This window comes from Parus major, chromosome 4 (genome assembly GCF_001522545.3).
Source record: "Parus major isolate Abel chromosome 4, Parus_major1.1, whole genome shotgun sequence".
Taxonomy (NCBI): Eukaryota; Metazoa; Chordata; class Aves; order Passeriformes; family Paridae; genus Parus; species Parus major.
In genome coordinates this window covers 52,170,664-52,193,625 of record NC_031771.1, presented here as the reverse complement: position 1 = coordinate 52,193,625, position 22,962 = coordinate 52,170,664, and the positions used below count along the sequence as shown (strand labels likewise).

Sequence of the window (22,962 nt, the reverse complement as noted above, 5' to 3'; positions counted from 1 at the left end):
TTTTTTTTTTTTTTTTTTTTTTTATTGTTTCTCACTTCAGTAATATTTTCTAAACAAAGTACTTTCCATGGAAAACACCAACAATGAAATACAGGAATACTAACCACAGAACTGAACTGGTATCTTACACCACTGGCCTATCTGCAAGTCTGCAGTACTGACATTGTCACATGGAGTGTATTCATGGTTAAGGACTTACTCTTTAAATCCCTTAAAAATTTAGCATCCAAGAAGAAATTTACAATAGAAAAACAGCACCTCTATTGCAGCAAAAAAATGAGCAGGGGAACAATTGCAACAAATTTAATCCTGTCTGGTAGAGCACTGTCCCCCTCATGGTTGAAATCAATTACTGCCAAAGGCTTGGTTTTCTTTCTTTCCTTAGATAAGATTAAAAAAAATTCATTGTGTTATGTGAGAACTGGCAGCAACTTCTATGTCCCCCAGGTATACTTGCATTATAATGGATGTTGTCGTTACTGAAAACCATGGAATGAACTGAGAGTAATGGCACTAACAGATAGACTATAGGTACCTTTTTTATACAGTAGATAGATAAAGCCTTACACTGTAATGTTCACATGTCACTATTCTGTGATTTTTACTCAGGATTGGGCTCCCTGAAGCTGCTTAAAGTTTTTCTGCCATAAAATCTAGTCTCAACACTCCATCCTAAATATTGAATTAGTTTCAGTTCTGCAGGCAGCTTTTCCTTGGGAATCTGTGCTTTTATTTGCTGCAAACTTTCTCCTTATGTTCTTTTTTTCCTCTCATTCAATCTTTGTTCCAAACAATGCTAAATGTCTTCTCCATCCATGTCATCTGATGATGGCCGCAATGAAAGTAAGTCCAGCTTTCCTTCAATGTGCAACTAAAATACACTATTTATCAGCATCAGGAACATAATATCTGCAATCTTGTATGCCTTTACCCAAAAGGTGGATACAAGTTTTGTCTGGGTACGTGCAACATCATCACCTGAAAGGACACACTCCTTTGAATTAACAGCTTTTAGTAATATTGGTCTGCTGAAAATTTAAAAATGAAAACAGTTTTTTAAAGACTTTTTTGTAAAGGTACTTTAGTGACAGTTCCACTCACTCAGCGCTGAAAGCAAAAAAATGGCAAGCAGAGCTTGTGGCAGCAGTGCTGCAGAGCTGGCAGCTGCTATTGCCCTGCAAACTGGAACCCCATGGCTGGCAGTGACTGGACAAACACACATGTGGGGGATCTGCCTCCTCAAACAAACTCAACAGTATTTCCCAGAGGTGTAGGTGTACTGAACCTATGGCTAATTAGGACTTTTCTGCCAAGACACAGAAATATGGAAGAAATGAAGAATTAGTATGAAGGCTACAGTTTTACAGACAGAGGTCAAAGCACAGTAAGAATGATATTCTCCAGGGAAGACAAGGTTTTTATAAGAAAGCTGTGACTAAACTTGTGTTTCTCAAGTGCTGTGAACCATCCATGATAATACTTTTTTTTTCTCTCCTTTTTGATATAATGGTTGGTTAATATGCATTTTAATACATCTTCCCTCATTAAGTCATTGCTTTTGAGAAAGGTTTTTATAAAACCTTACAATATTTCTCCTATAGGAACACAAAACAGCACAGAGCTATCTCTGATCTTCACCTTCTTACCTGTTTAAAAATGGACCTGAGTCAATGACAGGTGGGGTTACAAACTGCTTGACATTGTTTCTCTTTCCAAGTACCTTGCCAAAAACAGTGATGTGGCATGTTCTATTTTTTGCTCTCCATAAACACCAAAATAAAAGTGATTTTCATTTATCAATACAGTTCTATCAAAACATGACAGGAAGAATGAAGCTAACAATTGAAAGTATTGACACCCTATTTTTTTCTCTTGCCTAACTACAGAAGCCTTAATATATTGTAGAAGTACCTTTTAAAAAGTGTAGGAGTAGGAATGCAAGAAATAGGAATGGGAGGAAAGATATTAAATCAAAAATTACACCTATATAGGCGTTTTATACACAAGAGCATGAAGGCTTGTTTTTCTTATGTGTAACTGAAAATTAAAGGTTTCAGTCTTAAAAGTATTATAAATGCTGTCTCCTTTTCATCAAAGCATTTTGCAGCATTATATGTTACTCTGTGAGTAAATATATTAAATTGAAGTCACTGGTTATATTTTCAGCTGTGAACATAGCTAAATGGTCACTTCTCATCTTGTGATGGAGCTATAAAACACAACACAGTCACTCCATTTACTTTATTATGACTAGGATCCTTGATACCACTAAACTGCTGTTTCTTAATGCTATATATCATGAAATGTTAATGTTCAAAAAAGACCCAATCCATTTAGACTGAAAAGTGATTGGTCTACAGATGGAGTCGCAGCAATGATTATATTTCTTCCTTACACTTCATTTTCTTACACTCTAATGATTCATTTGGATACTGCAAGCCATTCCCAGATTTTCTTCATGGCTTCCAGGAGGACAATCACTAACCTCTGATATTCCTTACCACCTCTCAAAATAGTTTATGGGAGTCTGGCCTGCAGAAATCAAAATTCATTGGATTTTGTTTAAAACATAAAAGATTAATGACCAAAGCTAAACGTGATGGCTTTGGATAAAGTGATGTGGGCTGTACATGTGAATAGCAGATGTGGAAAACACTATCATTAGTGGGGGAAAGTTAATGATAGAGTTAATTGGCAGATCTGGGTGCAGGAGTCAATGCACTGAATGGAGTAATACCAGTGGGAATCTCATGCTACATATAAAGTCTGAGAATAAAATCTCTAATAGAGGATACAATTTCTTGATTTTGACCAGGATAAACTTAAATAATACTTTTAACATGTAAAAATCATGATGTAAAACCAGAGCAATCTAATCATTGCTTTATAAGCAATGTCCCTCCAACTTATTAAGATCAATAATAGTTTTGCCTATTTTTAGAAGAGCTTTGAATAAATATTCCAACATCCAATAAAATCATTAAAATATGTATTCATATAGATATTTAAAAGAAGTTCATAGCTTTTTAATCTTAAAAGGGGAAAACACATTCTTTCTCTCTAAAGAAGAAAATGGGCCAGAAAATCTTTATGTGTCATAAATTCAAATACTTCATAATTTTAGCAGCTGGCTGTTATTACACTGTAGTCTCCCTTTTCCTACTCTTAAATTTAATACTAGCAATATAAATTAAGAGAATGAACTAAGACATTATTTTTAAAAATTAAATAAATAAAACCTAGTAAATCTTCCAGCTCATCAAATCACTGAGAAAACCATAACAAAGCTACAAACTCTTTTTTTTTTTTTAAATTTAACACTTTTTCTTAATAATTATTTAATAAATCTGAAAAAAAAAATAAAGTGACAATTCTATTATGCATTCAGCTACTCTAAATGTTAACTCTGACAGAGGCCAACACTTTGCAACTTTCCCTATAGGCATTAAGCCAGCGTGACTTCCATGGTTTTCCCAGATTAAACACAGGTAAAAACGTCCACAGCAATCTAACATCACAGTGCCTTATTTCTATTTTTTCACAACTTTTATCTATGTTTACAAGCTGAACTGTGTCCAATGTTTTCCAGCTGTCACAATGCAAGGAGCTGCCACAGCTGAGTCTTGATGATGCTTATGTCATGTCAGACTACTTCCCTGTCCCACACAGGAAGCTGTAGTTAGTGATACGCCCCTAAACCAGCACTTCAGAGCCATGGTAATGGTAATTCCATTGGCTGGGATGGAGGTTGTATCTCATGCAAATTGTCTCCCATGGTGTGAGCAGGGCAGGACATGACGTGGTCGTGAAGCAGAAGTTCTGTCTCCACACTGGGTGCATCGTTAGATGGCCAGACATAAATCCTGTACTTTTACAGAACTGATTGAATAGAAAAAATTATGCACGACATTTACTCATAAGCAGGCTTTCCAAAGACTGACAGAAAACATCCATATGTGCCAATTGAGATGTTGGTCCAGTTGAAAAGTATACCTGAAGATCTGGATATCATAACATCACTCCAGTTTTGGGTTGCTATAAATGTCAGAAGCAGCACAAAATCTGCCAATAAATCACTTATTCTTTATAACTTCTGAATATTATGTGGGTATTCTGGAGCCCTTAAAATGGAATTATGTTTCAAGTTTATGTAGTGAAAATATGGCTCCCTGAATCTGACAGTGTACTTTTCTGGAAACTATAATACTAACTGTGACCATGAAAAATGTCATTAGAAGAGAGAAATTTTCTCATCACATACCATTCTGATAACTCCATCTTTGCTACAGGTCCTTAAACCTCATTAAAAAGAAAAAAACTTCAAATATTTCAATGCCTTAAAAATGTCAGACAACTGTATTTTAAAGCTCTCTGTGGAAACTGAAGATGAAAAATACTTGGCTGTTGTAATTCCACAGTTGCAGCTCAACTGTTTCTTGTGATTTGTTTGTGCTACTTCTTTATTAGTGAGGAATTTTATCCTAGGAAACTTAATGATTTTCAAGTGTTTGCACTTGAGGGAACATACTGATCGTTTTCCAAACTACAGAAAAATTACTAGACTTTCAAAGTCACATAGAATTACAGAAGAGCTACCAGTCATCACTTGTAAAACTCTTATGCACCTTCCACAATGAAGAACTAATGTGAGAAGCTTATTGATTTTTGAGATAGCCGCAGCATGTCAAATGATGATGCTTTATGATACTTGATTTGATTTCTCTGAATAGCACAGGCCACAAGGAGCTCAGTGCCACACACAGCTGTGGGATGCTACAGGTAGTAGCAGACCTGCATCCACTTATTTCACCATGGTTCATCAGGCCTGTTGGTACATGACCCACACCTCCAGTACATTTAAGAGATTGTGTTATTCTGCCAAGGCAGTGTGAGTTAACACTCATGACACAAGTAGTGTCATTGAGAGATTCCTAGACATGTCAGTCCTGCACTCTTTTAACCTGAGTATCACCTCTTACTCATTTCGCCCTTTCTACCTAAAAATATAGTGTATATTTAATGTCTTCAGAGCAACAGTTCTAAGACTCAGTGTTTCATCCCTGTCCAGCAACTAAATCTTTAACGCAGACTTCATGGGTTTGCTTCTCAGCTATTGTGACCTTCTCTTTTCTGCCTTTGTCAAGTGCTGTCTTGTTCCACTTTATCCACTCAGGATACTGCCACAAAATTAATCTTTCTTGCTTATCTGCTGTCACTTTCAAGGCCAGTCCTAACATTCTACTGCCATACCTAGTCACTGTTGACTTTTAGAGAATACTGAGCTGTTTATCCATCCAAGCAATCATTTTAGCCTTACTTATTCATAAATTAGACCTCATTAATAAGAAATGTTGCTGGCTTTAATACAGCCCCTTAATATTCTGAAATATTATTACAACTGCTTATGGATACTGACATTTTTAAAGCTGTAGCTATGGACAGAGGGTGAGAAATTCATAAGACAATGTGGTAAAATTTTCATTCAGATAGCAAAGGGAGAAGACACATCTTAAATAATTAGAAAAATCATGAATAATTAGAAATGCATTCTGTGGTTTGCTACCTCTTTTGCTACAGATTATTGGAAAACTGTCAGGCTTTCTGCAGACTTTAGCTGTTAACATTGTACAAGTTGACTTTATCCCAAATATGATTAGGAAATTTATCTGTAGCCTCAAAATAAAGAGACTGACAGAAGGGTTCCTCCAGTTCAGCTGATGTAGCATGTGGATGTTCTCCAGACTTTTCCTCCTAATCCCTTGTTGGTTCATTAGCAGCTCACTGAAGACAAGAGACTTATGCCAATCAAAAGTAAAAGTCCCAGGAAAGCCTAGCTCATATGCCCATAGAAAACAACTTGAGAGTTTGGAGAAAGACAGCATTTTTTATAGTTCTGCTTTTAAAAACCCAGACAACCACAACACAAGACAGAACCAACAAACTATGGAAATCTGAAGCCAATGTCTATAAAACCCTTCAGCCTAACTTAAGCCCTGGAGTGCTGTTAGTCCAAAGAGCAAACTCCTTCTTTGCCCAGAAGTTTTTATTAAGACAAATGACAAAACAAAAGAGTGACAAGTTCTTTTTCTTTGTTTGTTTTTCAGACTAGTTATACAAAGCCTACCAACATATTTTAAATAAATAAGGCAAGCTGACAGATACACTCAGTTCCCAAGTCTGCTCTATTACCTATTTGGAGCACTATGAAGTAGCCGAACAAGTTTCTTCCTAACAATTTGACAGTCTTTACATTTCTTTTCTGCAGATCTCTACCACATATAAATGTGATACAGAGAAATCCATGTGCCTAAGCAAAGCTCGTTTTAGGTTCAGTCTCAATTGTGCTAGGAATTTTGGTTTGGGAGGAGGGTGATGCTAAGTAATCTTTTTACAGAGACTCATGAAGAGTGCATTAGGATGCCTGAAGAATCATGGGGGATTGCACCATTTTCCTCATGGTCAAAAAACTACTTACAAGTAACTATACCACCCATATTTTTAATAGTATTCTTTACCTTGATAGTCCATGACTATTAATGATTGTTTTAAGCCATGTGACGAGGATAGATGTATGGCCTTTTTATGTGAACAGCTCTACAGAAACACACACTTGGGTGAGCAGTCTCAGCAGACAGTCCAAACTACATCAGTTACAGGTGTGGTCTTTACAGCATGCATTTGAACAACATTAGTGCAACAATCCAGAAAAACATAAAACACTGACATTTCTTAATTAAATAAACAGATTTCTGTGCATTGAGCACCAAGACTTAGAAACTTTCAATATTGCTAAACTCAGCAGAAATATTCTTAAATTAATAGGCAGGGAATTCTTGTTATTTAAATTGTTTCCCCCTTGACTGTCTTTATGCAATATAAATGCCTGTATCACCACTTCCTTCCTCATTATTGCACTATTTTGTTTCCAGGGAATATTTTTTCTTTGTAAAGTGGTCATTTGCATATAAATATATGTATTATTACAGATTCATAATTCTGTTGGTTCTTTAGTCCTCATTTCAGCCCTATGTGGTATTTGAAAGCTACTTTTATTTAAATTCATATTTGCTGCACTGGGAAGATTAGGTCTTGATTTAAGTCCTCTCCACTTCAGTCTATAAGGTGAATGTGTTTATGTGTGAGCCACTAACCTTCCAAAATGGTGTGAAAATTTCTGGAGCAAAGAGAGACCGAGTGGAGACACAAAGAACAAACAAGACACTAAAATTTATCTACATATTCATTTTTAAATGCATCAAGAGACTTTCTTTCATTTTAATAACTTAACAAGAATTTCTATAAAAGACCAGGTAATACTTCCTTTGTTTTTATATTCACTAGAAATATATCATCAAGAGAACTTTGAAGGTTCCAGGGAGTCCAGGAATGTAAAACAATATGCAATACTGTCATGTAATGCACCTCATTTGTCAAAACAAACAAAAACCAAGTGGAACACATGCAAAGCTTCACTACAGTTATGTATTTATTTATTTTCCTTTCTCTGAATACCTCATTGGTTATTTGATAGATGGTCAATCCCCACTGAGTAACAGAGCTCACATTTTCTCTTCATCTGTTGAAACATAAAAGGGCTTACACAAGTAGCAAGGTTGAGCACCTTAAGGACAGGCATTAGAGGATGCATGAGGTGCATGATGGCCCAGTAAAAATCTTTCATGCAGCTGTATATCAGTTTACGTGACAGAGAAAGGATTAATTTCCACAGGCTGTCAGGTGATTAAAATATTCTGCAGAGTAAAACAAACAAACAAAATCGATTGCTTCCCTTCACATGGAAGATTTAAAAATGTAATTGAAGTAAGTAGACTGTGTCTGTGTTCTCTGTCTGGAAAAGTACTTATGCTAAAATTGTGCTAGACAGGCTAGATAAAACCAAAACAATTTAAAGGCTTCTAGACCAATATTTTGAGATCACCTGCAAAACCAGTGAAGTCTAAAACTAAACAGCAGTAAAGAAAGAGCAGTATGGAAGAAGGAAAAGAAATTCTGAAACACCTTCTTTTCCTCAAGCTGGGAACCAGACAAAATAGAAATGTCATCCTAAAACTGCAACATAGAAATTAATTTTAGAATGTAAATTGGATTCACCCATGAATATAGTCCTATCAGAGGACTGGAGAACTGTGAAATGAAATATATATAAATATATATATACAACAATGGTAGTGGCTAGAGGTAACAGACACAGGTCTTACATTCCCTTTGCATTATCTGTGTGCTCATCCTTTCTAACTTCAGGTTGGGTTTTCTTCCCTCTGAGAACTATCCCTCTGACCCATGTGCAGAGTTTTGCATCAGACCAGAAAACCTGAGTTTCATATTCAAAGCAAACAGCAGGGTCAAGAAAACCCTTGGGAGCAGAGGTACTTCTCAGTAGAGAACTTTTCCACAGAAATGCAACACAGAAGCACTGATGGCTGGGGGCAGAGTCCACAACTTTTAGGTCTTGCTGCATATGAGGAAGACAGACCATAGAAAGATGGCAATATGAATTTGTTTCTGCTTCCCAGTATCCACCTGCTCCACAATGTAGGCTACACAAATTCCTCAGGGGACGTAGGATCCCCACAGTATCCAACTGCATGCATTTCACCTCCCTGGAATAGAACCAAGCTCAAGACTTTTCCCATTGTTTTACCTCTAAAATGTTGCAAACCTAAAGCCATGACATTTTGATGTCTGTTTTAAATCTACCTGACATGGCCTGTGTACTTACTATATTTAATTGCTGGCAGAGTTCCAGGTCTCTAGTTTTGGACAGTATTTTCATCCCATTGCTTGCAGAACATTTCATATGCATGTAATTTTTGTTGATGTTCTCTGGCTTTTTTTGTATCCTTGCACTATTTCCTGCTGCCATTTCTAGTCACTAACAGTGTGTGCAATTCCATAGCTTTCTCTTCCGAGCAAAGTTCTCACTGCTGTACTTTGTTCCCAGCACTAATAATTTAGAACATTAACATCCAAGTACAAGAAGAAAGTTTGCTTTTTCTGGGTTCTGTTCTGAACTGCTACTATATTAGAGACTACCTTGCAGTTGAGCCACAGATCACGGTATTTTGACAATCCAGTTGTGTGTCAAATGAGTGATCTCAGACCAGTTCTTTATCCACGTCACCATGCATCCATTTAAACCACCTCTTCCCATCTCGTAAGTCATTGTGAAAGTGAAATATCAGTATAATCTTTTCTATATTGCAAAACTATGGGTGAATGAGAAATACTGGTACAGTAAAACAAATCCTCTTTTTTGTATCAAAATACAGAAACTTACATTTACTCCTCAGTGAATAACATACAAAACATATGATAACATATGAAATGCATGTGATGCTCTACCCATTCAGTATTGGGATTCTGTTCTACTGTCTATGCTCCATTATAGTTGCATATTATGCTCAATACATGACCTGTGACATCCTAGCAAACGTCTTTGCTGTGCCTTTCCACCATGACCTATTTAAAGAGTTCTGTCATTTCTACATAGGGACATATAATATGGTGGTTTTGACTACAGGAAAAACTGAATTTCCAGCACAGGTGTTTTTTCACAGATCCATGTACCCTTCCAGATTGTATCCTTCCTAGGTGTCTTACAACATGCTAGTTAAGACTAGAAAGTACAGGATAAAACACTTCTTAAAAGAAAGCACAGGATACAGCTTTTTCGCTTAATAATAAATTTAACCCACCTGCCAACCTTTGTAAATATAATGGAGTAACTTGTCTGATAAATGGAGGGAAAATATCAAAGAAATATTTGATTAAATATTCAGAAAGAACGCAGAATTCCTTTTGAAGCTATGTTATAATCCCTATAACTGCTGAGCCATGATTCATAGGCACAAAAGTCTGTGGAGTCTTGGTGCATGAGCTAAATATTTATGTGTCTATTCTAACAATACTAAATATGTGATGTCAGAGACATGCTGATCCTTCTCCTCAATGAAATGCTAATTCCTGTACTTAATAGTTGCTTAAAATTACTGGCTCTCAAAAATCATCATTATCAGGCATTTTACAGCTTCTTATTTAAAAAAATTAAATGGACAGTAAAGGAACAAAACTTTTGTCATATTACAACCCAATAATTACCAAAGTATGAAAACATTCGAGACAGGCCTACAATTAAAATGTTCTGCAGACAGGGAAGGTGTCGTGGGTAACCCAAAATGACACTGCAATTCATATCCATCTCTGCTCAAAATTGTTATTGTCTCTTTAAGACTCTGGTAAAGGGAGTGGGGTGGTACCACAGGCACTTTAAAGTCTGCTGGGCAGCAGCTGGTGCCCTTCTGTCACAAGTTTTGTACCTTGCTGGGCTCTTGGTCTTTTCCTAGGCAGAGCTCTCTGGCCACATGGTTTGGATCTTGGTTTCTTGCTATAGGGCCAAGGCAGCGCAGGCAGAGGCTTTTCCTTTTTGGGTTCTCTTTTCACTTGAAGAAACTGCAGCTCTCGGGTTTGAGCTGCCTGGGCCCCCGCTCCAGGAGAGAAGACTGAAGTTGCCCCAGCCCAGCCACCTTGCCTTGCCTGCTCCTGTTGGCTCCTGCCACAAGGACAGCGAATTCTTTTCAAGAGTCTCTAGTCCTTGATCTGGAGAATACCAGTTGGAGCTCCTGCTGGGAAGATGAGCAGAGCAGAGTGGGGCAGAGGGAAAGGCTGACACCTTCTTTCCCTATGTCCTTTGAACCACACCTTTGGCTGAGAAGTGCCATCCTGGCGGGGATGTACCTGGCGCTTTTGGGTCTGCTAGATTCAGCAGTTTTGTATCTGGTGGTATCTCTTGACTGTTGCTGTTCCTTACAATAGTAAACTGTTATTTTTTCACAGACATCTACTTGGTTTTGTTCCTTTTTGGTGGAAAGGAATTGGTTGAACATATAGAGGCAACTCAGTCCAGAGTTCCCCTTTAAATTGACTTAAACTAAGAAAGAAGATTATCAGACTGTCCTTGGTTTGGTTTTTTTATTCATATGGGAAGAATTCTCAATGATCCAGAATAAATTCTGAGACATTTTGAAAAACTGCATGATTTGCAGAGTTGTTCCTCATTCTGATGAGTTACATTGGTGAAATTTGTTCCGTGCGTGGAGCTTTGAATCTGTCCTGAATTCCCAAGTCACTACTTCATATTGATGCAAAAGTAGTGGAAGTGTCAAGTTAAAGATTTAATATAATAATTGTCTGAAACTAGAGCCCTATTTTAGCAATCACTATCAGAGGTGCTGCTGAGAGTTAAACTCATACAGAACTTACACTTCAGGTTCCAAAACCAGGATCACTGAAGCTGAATAAACCCATAGAAAACATGGCCTATACAAGACAATAACACCCCACTCCTCCCCCACTATATTTGACTTTGATACAGAAGACTTAAAATATAGCCGGCAAATAAATGTTCTGAGGGAAGCATCAACTAAAAAAAAAAATTAAATATTTTTTTTCAAGGAGTGGAGACCCATTTGTACAATTTTAAGGGATCTCAGAAATCCATCTTGTCCAGTGCCTTTCATTTCAATTTACTGAATTATTTTTTTATTAAAACAAATTTTAAAAATTAGAGTACACACCTCTGAACTCTAATACTTTATCACTCTGTAGAAGTTGAACTCAACCCCAACCCAGTGTTTTCCCTAAAACTTTTTCTTCTATTTGATCCAACTTAATTCCTGTCTTTTTATACATCTCTGTTAACCAGTTCCTCACAGAGTGTAATCTCGGGTAAAAAATTTAAACTGAAGCCACTAGAATTTTTGAAGCCGTCACTAAATTTCATATTATCCTATTATGATGCTCTGGTACATTTTTTAACTTGAAAACTGAATATCTAAGATGTTCTTGCTATTTTAAAAGCAGTTTTTCAAAAATAGAAAACCAAACAAAAAAAGGGTTTGGGAAATGCATTTTCCTAACATAAAAATATAGAATTTCAGAACCATCCAGAATAAATTCTAAATTACTCCACAGTGGTGGGAAACTTTCATTCATGTTGACTTCTGACTGCTTCTATAATGTACTCTTTCTTCATTTCAGTTAAAAGCTTCCCTAGGAATTGACTGTATTCTTATATACACTCAATCTCATCCCAGGTGTATGATATCTTACCTGATAAATATTAATAAAATAAAAGAAAATATCTAAGCTTTATATTTAAATGAAACATGAGTGAACTGAAAAATCTGGTGGGTAAATGATTTCTATTCAATTGGAAAACCATTAAATACCACTTTTTCTAAGAACTATAAACTCATTTGTCCCCTCAAATTCAGATCAGCTTCAGCCATAAAAATTATCCGAGGTGTACAGTGTTTCATGGAGGTCAGCATATATCCCAGACTCACGTGAATGTACACTATGGTCATGTTCACAAAAAAACCCCCAACAAAAACCAAACAAAAGAAACCCCAAAAAAATCCCCAAACAGTGTCTGGAGACTCACAGTCTGTTAGTCCATTGCACTAGGAAAGAAGTCCTGCCAGAAACCTTGCAAGTACCAAGAACGTGCAAGTAACAAGAAAACACTGCACTAAGTGAAAGATAAATTAAATCAGATGTAGCCACAGAGTTCCTGACTTGCTAAAACAATTATATTTTTTAATAAATATAGATTTATATTGTTAACCTATGACAAACCAGTGCTTGCTGTATGAAACAAATTCAGCATTGAAATGCCAGTTTTGGCTGGACAGTCAACTTATTCTGTAACAAATGTTTAAGGCAACATCCGTTTCAGGAAATTTTAATCAGAAATACATATTTCTGACCTGATGAACTCTCTTGGAGAAATTCTTTATCCCAGCAGATAAACTACTTTGTACAGAGGGAGCTGCTGCCAAATATTCAACATATAAATTATTCTATTCTTGAATGTGTTGATACTTTGGCAGAGATGAGCCCTAAATAACTGTCTCATTGCAAGTTAACAGTTCATGTGGCTGGCTTTCAATTCTGTGTAATTTACTGAACACTACAGAGCTTTTTTACAAGGTTCAGGATAAATTAAATGAAAATCAAGTACAAATGAAGAATGGGTCATTCATGAGCAGAATTCAATGACACTGGAAAGCAGGATAGCATCTGTTACAGAATCCAAAAAGACAGATGAATTTCCAGTGCATCAGTTTGTAGAAAATGAAATGGTTTGGCTGAGGTTTGGCTGCGTTTTGTCTGAAAACAAACAGATGTCCTAATAAATTGGGCTAAAACTCATCTGAACACACTTGCTTCTGCCTTAGTGTAGACACCATCCCCTTTGGAGTAGGTGAAAGAATGAGAAAGCATAAGATTTCACAGAGATGACAGGAATAATCTTTGAGATAATGTCTTTCTTCTCCACGTTGAAGGAACTCAGCTAAAACAAACCAACCAATCTAAAATCAAAACCCCCATGCAATCCGTAACACAGTCAGTGAGCAACAAGACCTACATAACTCACTGGGCCCAAAGGTACTGGACCTAATTTGCTATTGATTTGTTATATAGTCTCTTACAAAAGTAAAAAATGGGTGTAAAATGTTACCAGCTTAAAATGCTACATGGCATTTATTTAGTATTGGAGTACTAAGCAGCATGTTGGCACACTAGTATTTAGTATTTAATATGATTGTGCCAGCATTAGAAAAGTGAGCAGGACCACCTGGAGACTACAAAACAAGTCTTTTTTTCATTTTCAAGCTGATGCTTACTATTTTAGCCACAAGATCTATGTTTGACACTACTAATTAAAAATGAAAGGGTAAAAACAGAATGAGGTATTCTGTAATTTTTCTCTCCAGTTGTGCCATGGCCTTGGAGCCTGTTGGCTGTGCTTCTGGAGAGTATATGACAACATGGAAATTTTCTCTGTGGAGCACTTGTATGAAGCCTGAACATGGGGAACTGCTCAGTCTTGTTACAATTACTACAAATTCCTGTGCCACTAGCTGTGAACTGATGCAAGGGACATCTGGGTATTAAGTTGTCTCTGCTTACTAACTAGTTAATAATTTATGTCTTAATTTACAGAGGGGACAGCTATACTTCTAATCTATTCTCACAGTTTGTGCCATGAAGGGAGAGAGAGGATTCCCACTGCTAGAATCTGCATGGGGCAGCACAGACCACCATGGAAAGTCTGCTTGCTGTAACTTTATTTTTCTGCAGAAACAGCAAAGCAATTAACTAGCTTATAAGGAAAAACTTTCAGTCATTCTGAAAACAGACGCCTTGTATTCTGGATAACTAGTCAAATTAAAAGTTTATCTTGCTAAAATATTAATCATTTTTAAAAAAACAAATCACAAACATTGCATCCTCCATCTCCCCAGCCTCCCCAAAATACAACTTTTATTGAAACCGAGTGCCTTATTTAGGCTGTGCTGTTTGATGTGCCAGGTAATATCAAATAAAGGACACTGACAACAAAATTCAACTCAGTGTTTCTGTCTGCTTTAACACAGACTGATGGAGAGCCTTAGACTTTCATTACCTTTTTAAAAATAGAAGGTACATGAATAGGCATGCACCTCAGGCTTTTTAGAGAAATGAGTCACAGCTTTTCAATTACGTTTCTTTTCTTGCAACCTTTATTTTCAATTTAAGAAAAATACTTTATTTGTAAATCCTATTGCATTCTTTTCAAAATTCTGTGAAGATAGTTAATTTCACCTCATGTGATTGGGATAATAGCAATAATAGCACTGTGAAAAGCAATAGGCCTTATTGTTGCTGTGGTTTAGTGAAGCAGATAATGAGATCTGGTAGGTTACCTTGAGAGGAGTATTTACAAGTAGCACTTCACTCTGTAAATATTCTTGTCTATGAGTCAGAGTCTATGCAAAGAAAAATTCAGTTTCAACTATGAATTCAACTTCACCAATGTATTAGTGTATTCTGGGAAGTGCTTCATTTCTGTATATATGAGCTCTTCCCAACCAATACTACACAGAATTTGATGTCATCCCCAAAAGCTCAAAGTATTTGTCAGAAGTGTTTTGCAGGACTATTTGTTGAAGACATTAGTTAAAGAAATAAACTAAGAGGTAGAGAGCTGCTTTTCGGAACACATTTAAGGAGCCAAAAGTATAATCTGCATATCCTGTTGTCCATCCTGGTATTCAGCCTTTCAGCTGAAATAAAGCTTAAATTACCTACAACACTCTAATTTTATTGTTGCAATTTCTGTAATTGCTTTAAGTATGCTATGCTGCTGTGAAAGATTGAAAAAGGAAAGGCAGAATACATGTCTGGCTGTGAAAAAAAATAATTTGGAAAACGGAGAAGCAGACTTTTACTTTATAAAGTCACATTTGACTACAGGGTCAAGATTAAAGTCTCCAGAATTCTTTGAAATTTTCATCTTAAAGGTAAAGATTTTCTTCATAAGAAGTCTCAACTATAATGGCTTAATAAATTTTGAAGCTCACAAACCCTTTCAAATCCAAAGTGTGTGAAATGTTCTGGATGAAATGGCATTGGATGCTACATAGAGGCTTCTGGATATCCTGCAGCTAAAAATAATCAGCAACGCTAGACCTTAGCTTAGCAGTTCCTTAATTCCAATCTTTTCCCAAAGTAATATCAAATCTTGATCTAAGCAATGTGAGGAATAAGTGGAAGATACAACAGAATAAAAGGAGCTGGATTCACTGCCTGATTGGTATTAATATTTTTTCCTCATTTATCACTGTATTAGTTGGGCTAGAAGAAGCATTGGAGTTGGAAAAGTTTAGGTTTTTTTATGCTCTGGGAATAAGGAATAGATATTTCAACACAATTTCTTACTTGTTGTAACATCATAATCCAAACCTCCTTTCATATTTCTCTACAAATGGGAAAAAAGTAAAAGGGAAAAAGGTAAAAAGAAAGCTTGGAAGCACTTAGAAATAACAGGGTGATAAAAGTTCAAGTTCATGTGTGTGGCTTATAGCTATAATGGGTTTTGATTCGAATCCCACACACTATTGGAACATCTTCCATGAATAATACACACCCATAAAATGTATTCAGCTAGTGAAAAAACTTGTGGATTTGACATTCCCTACAACTGACCCATGACCACATATACATTGAGAACAGTGTGCTGGGAAATGCCCTCCCTGTCTGCTCTGTACTGAGAAGCCCTCAGAGTTTGCACAGAACTGCTGACATCACAGTCATATGGCAGGGGGGCTAGTGAGGACCAGCTGCCAAAAAAACTCACCTGAGCATGTCTGGTAGCCATATATTCAGATGCCAGCTTGTATGAAGCTGCATCTTTACATGAGCTGCCTGATGTTTAGGAGATTCCAAGAGATTGCTGTATACAGGCTAAAACTTTCAGATTATCCATGTGACTCTGTAAACTCTGGGGGCTCAAAAAAAAAAGAAAAAAAATCTCAAATTTCTGAAATTGTTTTCAGGCAAAAAGAGACCCCTTAACTCGTAACAACAGGTGCAACTTGGAGAAAGACAAGACAATTCTACCTAGATCTGGTTGTCACACTTCAGTTAAAATTATGGCACTGCTTGCCATGAGGAACAGATATAACCACTGTACATGTAAACCATGCAAAACAGAATGTGTATTCATGTTGAAATCAAAGTCAAATGTGTATTTATGAGACTGAAGCTAAAGAAAAATTAGGTAAATTTACTTTTCCCACCCCAGGAATTTATTTGAAAACCTGTAGAAACTGTGTGAAAAAACAAAATGTTGGATTATGGCAGAAGAAAATTCCACAGCAGAGAGAGACACAGTTATGGATTTTTCTCTGTACTATCAGAAAGGTCAAGGGGAATCTGATTGAAAGTTTTACCTCTCTTATTTGGGTTCCAATCAACAGAAATAAAGAGAAAAGGAATATTCCTTTGGCGCTTAAATACTGAGAAAAGATGGAAAATTATGTGTCCCAGAAATTAAACACTCTAAATACTGCCATTTACCTACCTGTTGATATGCCTTTTTAAAAAAAAATAAATCTGAGTTTAATGAAACAAAGTAGGGCAGGCTCACCACAGCTCCTGTAAGACTTCTCTGTTACTTTTCAGAAAATAGGAAGTTAAAAAAGAAAAAGCTTCCTATCATTATATACACTCAGGGTATCAACAGTTAGGGAAGCACAATATTTTAAGTCTTAAAAGCCATTATTTTCTCCACACATTGTCTGTGAAGATGAAAAGATAGAGTTCAATGTTTGTATGTGGAATAAATTGAGGAGTGGTTTCTGCAGGAAGCTTTTCTTCTGGGGTGCCTGTATTAAACAAGCAAGTTTTTAAACTGAAGGAGGATAATACAATGAAATGATAGAAAAGGAAGAGAAGTTCACAGTTATGAGGATACTATAAGGACTGGTTGAACTGAAGGGTAGGTAAGAAATTAGATGCTTGCAGAGCACAAATAAACAGGTTGAAGAGACTTAGGTAAGAGATTTCATTTTTCCACCTGTCTTTAATTTTTCCCTTTTTTTTTTCATCACTGGGAATCTTTTCCTTATATTCTCACTATGGAAATATATTTACATTTACACAAATGAGCATTTTATTTACATTTCAAATGTCTACTCTTTTTTTGCCTCAAGATCTTGGCCGAGGTATCTCTATTATCCCATAAGAATCTATGGAATATAAATAGGTCCCTAAGTCATGTCTGACAGCTTCAGTTAATGTGGGCAGGTAGATTTTACTCTATGAAATACACTTCATCCGTAACAATTCAAGTGTGCTGCACAAGTTATGTGAGCAAGAGATGCAAGGTGTGTAAAGAGTTAAAGCTTCCATGGTAACCTCAGCAGCGAGGATGCAATTGGTTCATTTGGTCCCTTCTGTCACATCTTGATTCCATGCCAACAAATCATGAACTGTCCATCATTTACACATCTATTTTTAGAGCATCCTCAGCTGCTACCAATAAAATGATAAATGATACATATTCACAGAGGGCTCATACTGGTCACAGAAAGGGCTGTTTCCCTCTGAAATGCAAGGCTGGAGCTCTGGAGCAGAACAACATGACAAAGGTACTGACCTACAGTAAAATCAGATTAGAGGTTTTGGTCAAACTGCCCTTTGCTTTTCTAAGCAGCAGCCTGTTCTAACTAAAGGCAAACAAAATCTATGCCAATGATGAGCAAGTATGCTTGTTGCTAATAAGGGAATTGTTTCAAAAGGCTGGTTCACCTGCAGAGTCACTCCCAAGTGAGAGACATTTAGTAATTACCTCATCTACACTGGAGTAGTTCTTTTGTGCTTTAAACAGGAAGGCATGCTAAACATGTTTAAATAATGATATATGACCACTGCTAACACAGAATCTTTAATAATGCATTTCTTTATGCATTTCTGCTCTATTCATGCAGGATGCCCAATTAATACAGGCAAACACTGAACACAAACTGCTTATGTTGTACCAGCAATTCACTGGTGCATCTGCACCACAACAACAGCAACAAAAAGGCAGAACATATGGAGAAGAGACACTTTGTGGAAGAAAAAACCATGAAAATAAAGTCCTTGGGTAGTCAGAAGTGCACTAGCAGAAGTCATACCATGGCATGGAAACTCAACAGAAAACTTTCCACCTAAAGTGCCCTCACTGCCTACAGACAACAATGCCTTTAAGAAGTAAAGCAATTCATCAGTGTTTTAAGTTTACTTCTCTCTTCTTCCTTGACCTTTACCATGTTTTTCCTTATTCTGAATACTCTGCACACACTTTCCCTTGCTCCAGTATCACTTGCTAGACTTATAAAGTATCTCCTAGGCTTTCAAGCCGAGTTTCACATACAAACTCAAGTTTCTGTTTTATTTCCTAATATATCCTGAAGACACACAGCTACATTATGTCTAAACACAGGGAATTAACTCAGTATTTTTCAGGTTACAGATATTGATCAGCAACTAACTTTGAACTACTGCATATTCCCATTAACTGTATATAATTTAAAATATGGACTGAAAGGTCTTTGTACGACACTGTAGATTTTGAGAGCTGTAATCAGTTGTGAACTACCAAAATTCACTCTTAGTTTAATGTTTTTTCTACATAAAGTCAATTTGCTTTTAATGTTCAAGCATTTTTTACTTGTATACCAATATACTGCAGGCTAGTAAACAGCAGTTTTCAGATGGTTTTCCTGACAGAATTTATTCTGAAAAATCAGAACAGTAATATTATTTCAATACCTCTATTTCATTTGCTGATCTGCCTTTTTACGTGACAGCAGAGAGCCTTCTCATACCGACAGGTAAATTCATATTTTAATGCATTATATTAATTTAGAACAAAAAAAATAAGTGCTCATTTTTAGTATTTCTATTTTTATATATTCCTTGTCTGAAAGCAGTAAAAATATTGATAATTGTGGTTTGAAATAATACTTTAAAAATTATCATTAGTTTTTCACAAAAGGACAGGTAATTACAGTACTGATTTTATCAGAAGTTCCAAAGAAAACCACAGAATTGTTGCTTCATCAAAATTATTTTCTTGGTCTTCTACAAAAGAATTCTTCCTCAGGTGTGAACAGAACTCCTTTTAACATTTAGGAAAAAATCCTTTTTGTTACCATGCTACTGGGAAGCACTGGAATTAGACATGATTAAGACACTTCAAGAGAATGGTTCAGTTGCAGATATCTTATTCAAGATAGCTTTATCTCATTCTTGTTGCATGTACTTTGTAATGAAAATAATTCATAAACATAAGATTTTTTTAAAAACAAATGAAAAAATACAACCAAATCCAAAAAGAAAAAATAATCTGAAAACATCTTTCCAAAAACCAGCCAAAAAATTTTATAAAATCAGCTTATCAGCTTTGTTACAAAGCTAGTTATAAATGTGCTCAAATGCAATATTCCCTTAGTTCATAACTGAGTAGAATTACGTCAAATTGCTTTTCTCTCAGTCATTCCATGTATTTCTTTGGCTCCAGTAAGAATTAATTTACAAAGCTCATTAAAACTTTTAGGGTGTCTTCAGTTTTGCAAAGCCTCTCAGGCGTTTAGTATTAAGCTGACATAAGTGCATAGCAAAATAAGCACCCAGCTCATTAGAGAGACCAGCAAGGAGAGAGGCACTTTCCCCAAATTCATAAACACCACATTTACACTTCAGAGTCACATCCACTGGGGAAACTGCAGAGCCCAGGTAGGCATGAAAGGGCCATCTCCTGGGAAATGCCATGGCATGAGGTGGAACAAAGTGTATTCCTATAACTCCTCGTTAGAGTATGTTGAATTAGGCTGAGTGGATGCTTTGATCACACCACATCTCCCTTCACAAGACTGTAGTTAATTGTTCTCACTGTCACTGCCAGAGCTCTCAAAGGAAGAAAGTGAAGAAAGGGAGAGAGGGAGAAAACAGAGACCTGGTCACAGGTCATGGAAGAGCCAGCTGGGTGTGCTCAGCACTGTCTGCTCCCACTTGCCCTCCACTCAGGTACCTCCTTCTCTGGGAGAGGGGAAGGGATTTCTGACCTTCCAGTCCCTCATGGATCATCAGTGAACACAAACAAAATGAAAGGAAACTACTAATCTTTTAAAAACAGATATTTATTAGATTTTTTTAATGTTTTCTACTATTTCCTCCTTTTTAATTCAATGCAAATAAAATAATTTGTGATTTAAAAATGTGTATAAATACATAATCACTTAGCTGCATGCTGGCCATTCTGTCAGCACTCCTTATTTTTTGTGCTACTCCAAAGTGTTCTCTGAAAATACTAATGTACAATTGATGGAAGTGTTCATTTATGTATTATTGACACAGCACACATGTATGCTTCAAATTCACAGGTAGTAATTCTTTGCTTCTCAAAACATCTAGATTTATTAGCAGAATAATTTCTGCTCCATGTAAACAAGACTGGTTACATGAGGCTTTTAGAAAAATATTTTCTTGAAAAAAAACCAGATAAACATGACCCTATTGATGCTATTGTTAATAATTTTGAATATTTGCATAAATGTGAGCAAAGATGGATGACTTTAAACAACTCACTAATTAAGAGACTGAAAGAAACAAAGGACTAATAATACCTTATAACCCAAGATAAGCATCTTAGCATACTCAGCAACCCCATATCATTGTGGTAATGTCAGAAAGACAAATAATCCTTCTTATACCTGAAGCAGTACTGTAAATAATACAATCAGTCACAGCAAGGGACCTTTGCTTGCTGTTCATTTTTTACATGAACTCTGCTTTTTAAATTAGGTTTGCCACTGAAATATATATATGTATGAAAATGAATAATATTTTTTGCAATAATATGCGAGCTAAAGGATCTCCTGCAACTGATTTACTAGCTGCCATTTCTTAAAAGTAGCAAATCCTTATGCACACTTCAATCTAACTCATGCTGCTGAGAATGGCAGATCATTAGTAAAGTCAATTTTTCAGATTTATTGCCAGAAATACTGATTGCTTTTTGCATGACAACAAAATCTTTTCCAACTGAACATTTGTGAGATTTTTTTTTTTAATTAGCCAGAAGCTAAAAAATTACTCACAAAGAAGTAATAAAATGTCATTTATCTTCAGTTAGTGCTGGTTAGTACTAATTAATGTGTTGCAGCTATTTTGCATTATATGCTTTGGGACATGTATTGTGTTAAATCTTGAAAACTAGCAGAGGGTACAGGTAATATTTAAATATTTTGATAATTTTTCTTTGGCTGAGACTCTAAAAAGCAGTGGTCTCATTTTCAAGGCCTCTTTTCAAGGACTTCTCAAAACTAAGATGCTCATAACTTAACCCTGAACTTATTGAACAATGCTGTCACCACATTTCCCACACACAATTAATAATGTCACCTACTGTTCTTAATAACAATCTACAGTAATCTAGTCCATTCTGAGCATAGTTCTTGTAGTACTTGAAGGATTCATTTCTTTTTCTCACATTAAAACTAAACATATGTCTCCTATACATAAGTGGCAGGGGGAAATGATGGGGAAAATGAGAACAAGATTCAAAAATGTCTATTCTTTCTGTATCTCTCAGTTTTCAGTGTCCATTCAGGATACCTTTGTAAGTACACTGTCATTTTCTCTGTACATCCATACCCTTGTCCTGACATTTGGCTAGGCACTGGAAATCACTGCATCTAGCAAAAACAAACTGAAGTGCGTACATTAATTGCTGATTTCACTGTGTGGAGTAGAAGGTGGAGACATCCATTTCTCAGCCTTCCTAGACTATGCTTTGACCAGGCCCCTGGACCTCTATACTGACAGAGGAGACCATGACAATTGTGCAGCAAGGTGGTGGTGTAGTAACAACAAATTGTTTCTTCTGTAATAGTTACAGGTAAGTGAAAAAGATGAGTAAGGCTCTTAAGGTAAATTCTCCTTTGAAATCTGGAAAACAAACATGCCAGCAATGTGACAATAAGACAGGAAGCATTTAGGGACACTTTATTGTATCTTTAACAAGCTTAACACCAAAATTTAAGGCTAGTCTGATTTTTTTCTTCCTCTTCAAAACATTTTTTATCAAATAAATCTGACCTTGTCTGCATGGTTAAGTAGGTAGGTACTTATGAGGTATGAGTAACAGATTATTTATTTATGAAAGTGCCTTATTTTTTATGACTTTTCCTGACTTAATTTTACACTGCGTAGAAACAAAATATTTCAAGACAATGACTGAGTGACAGATTCAAGTTTGAAATTCAGTTGTTCCATTTTATAAGTCTCCTAGCCCCAACACCATAGAGGAGGCAATACAATGCAATTCATGGGTTTTGGAGGCCAGGAAAAAGAGAGGTATTTTGTGAGTGATCGGTGACAAGTATTCCCAGAATAATGCCATAAGCTTATAACCTGTGATGTGAGTGGAGATCTGCAGGTTCTGCGTGGAAGGTACAGAAGCAAAACCCTCTACCATTTCAGTTCTTAGTTTATCTGTCCATAGCCATGAAATTTAAAACACAAACAAACCAAACAAACAAAAAACAAACAAAAAAGCCCCCAATA

At 36.2% G+C, this 22,962-nt stretch overlaps 1 protein-coding gene across 8 annotated transcripts in view; it reads right to left on the bottom strand.

Moving 5' to 3' along the window:
- The window catches only part of KCNIP4 (potassium voltage-gated channel interacting protein 4), a 386,819-nt gene that overhangs the window by 177,743 nt on the left and 186,114 nt on the right, over window positions 1-22,962 (bottom strand). The gene's annotated exons all lie outside the window — the stretch shown is intronic.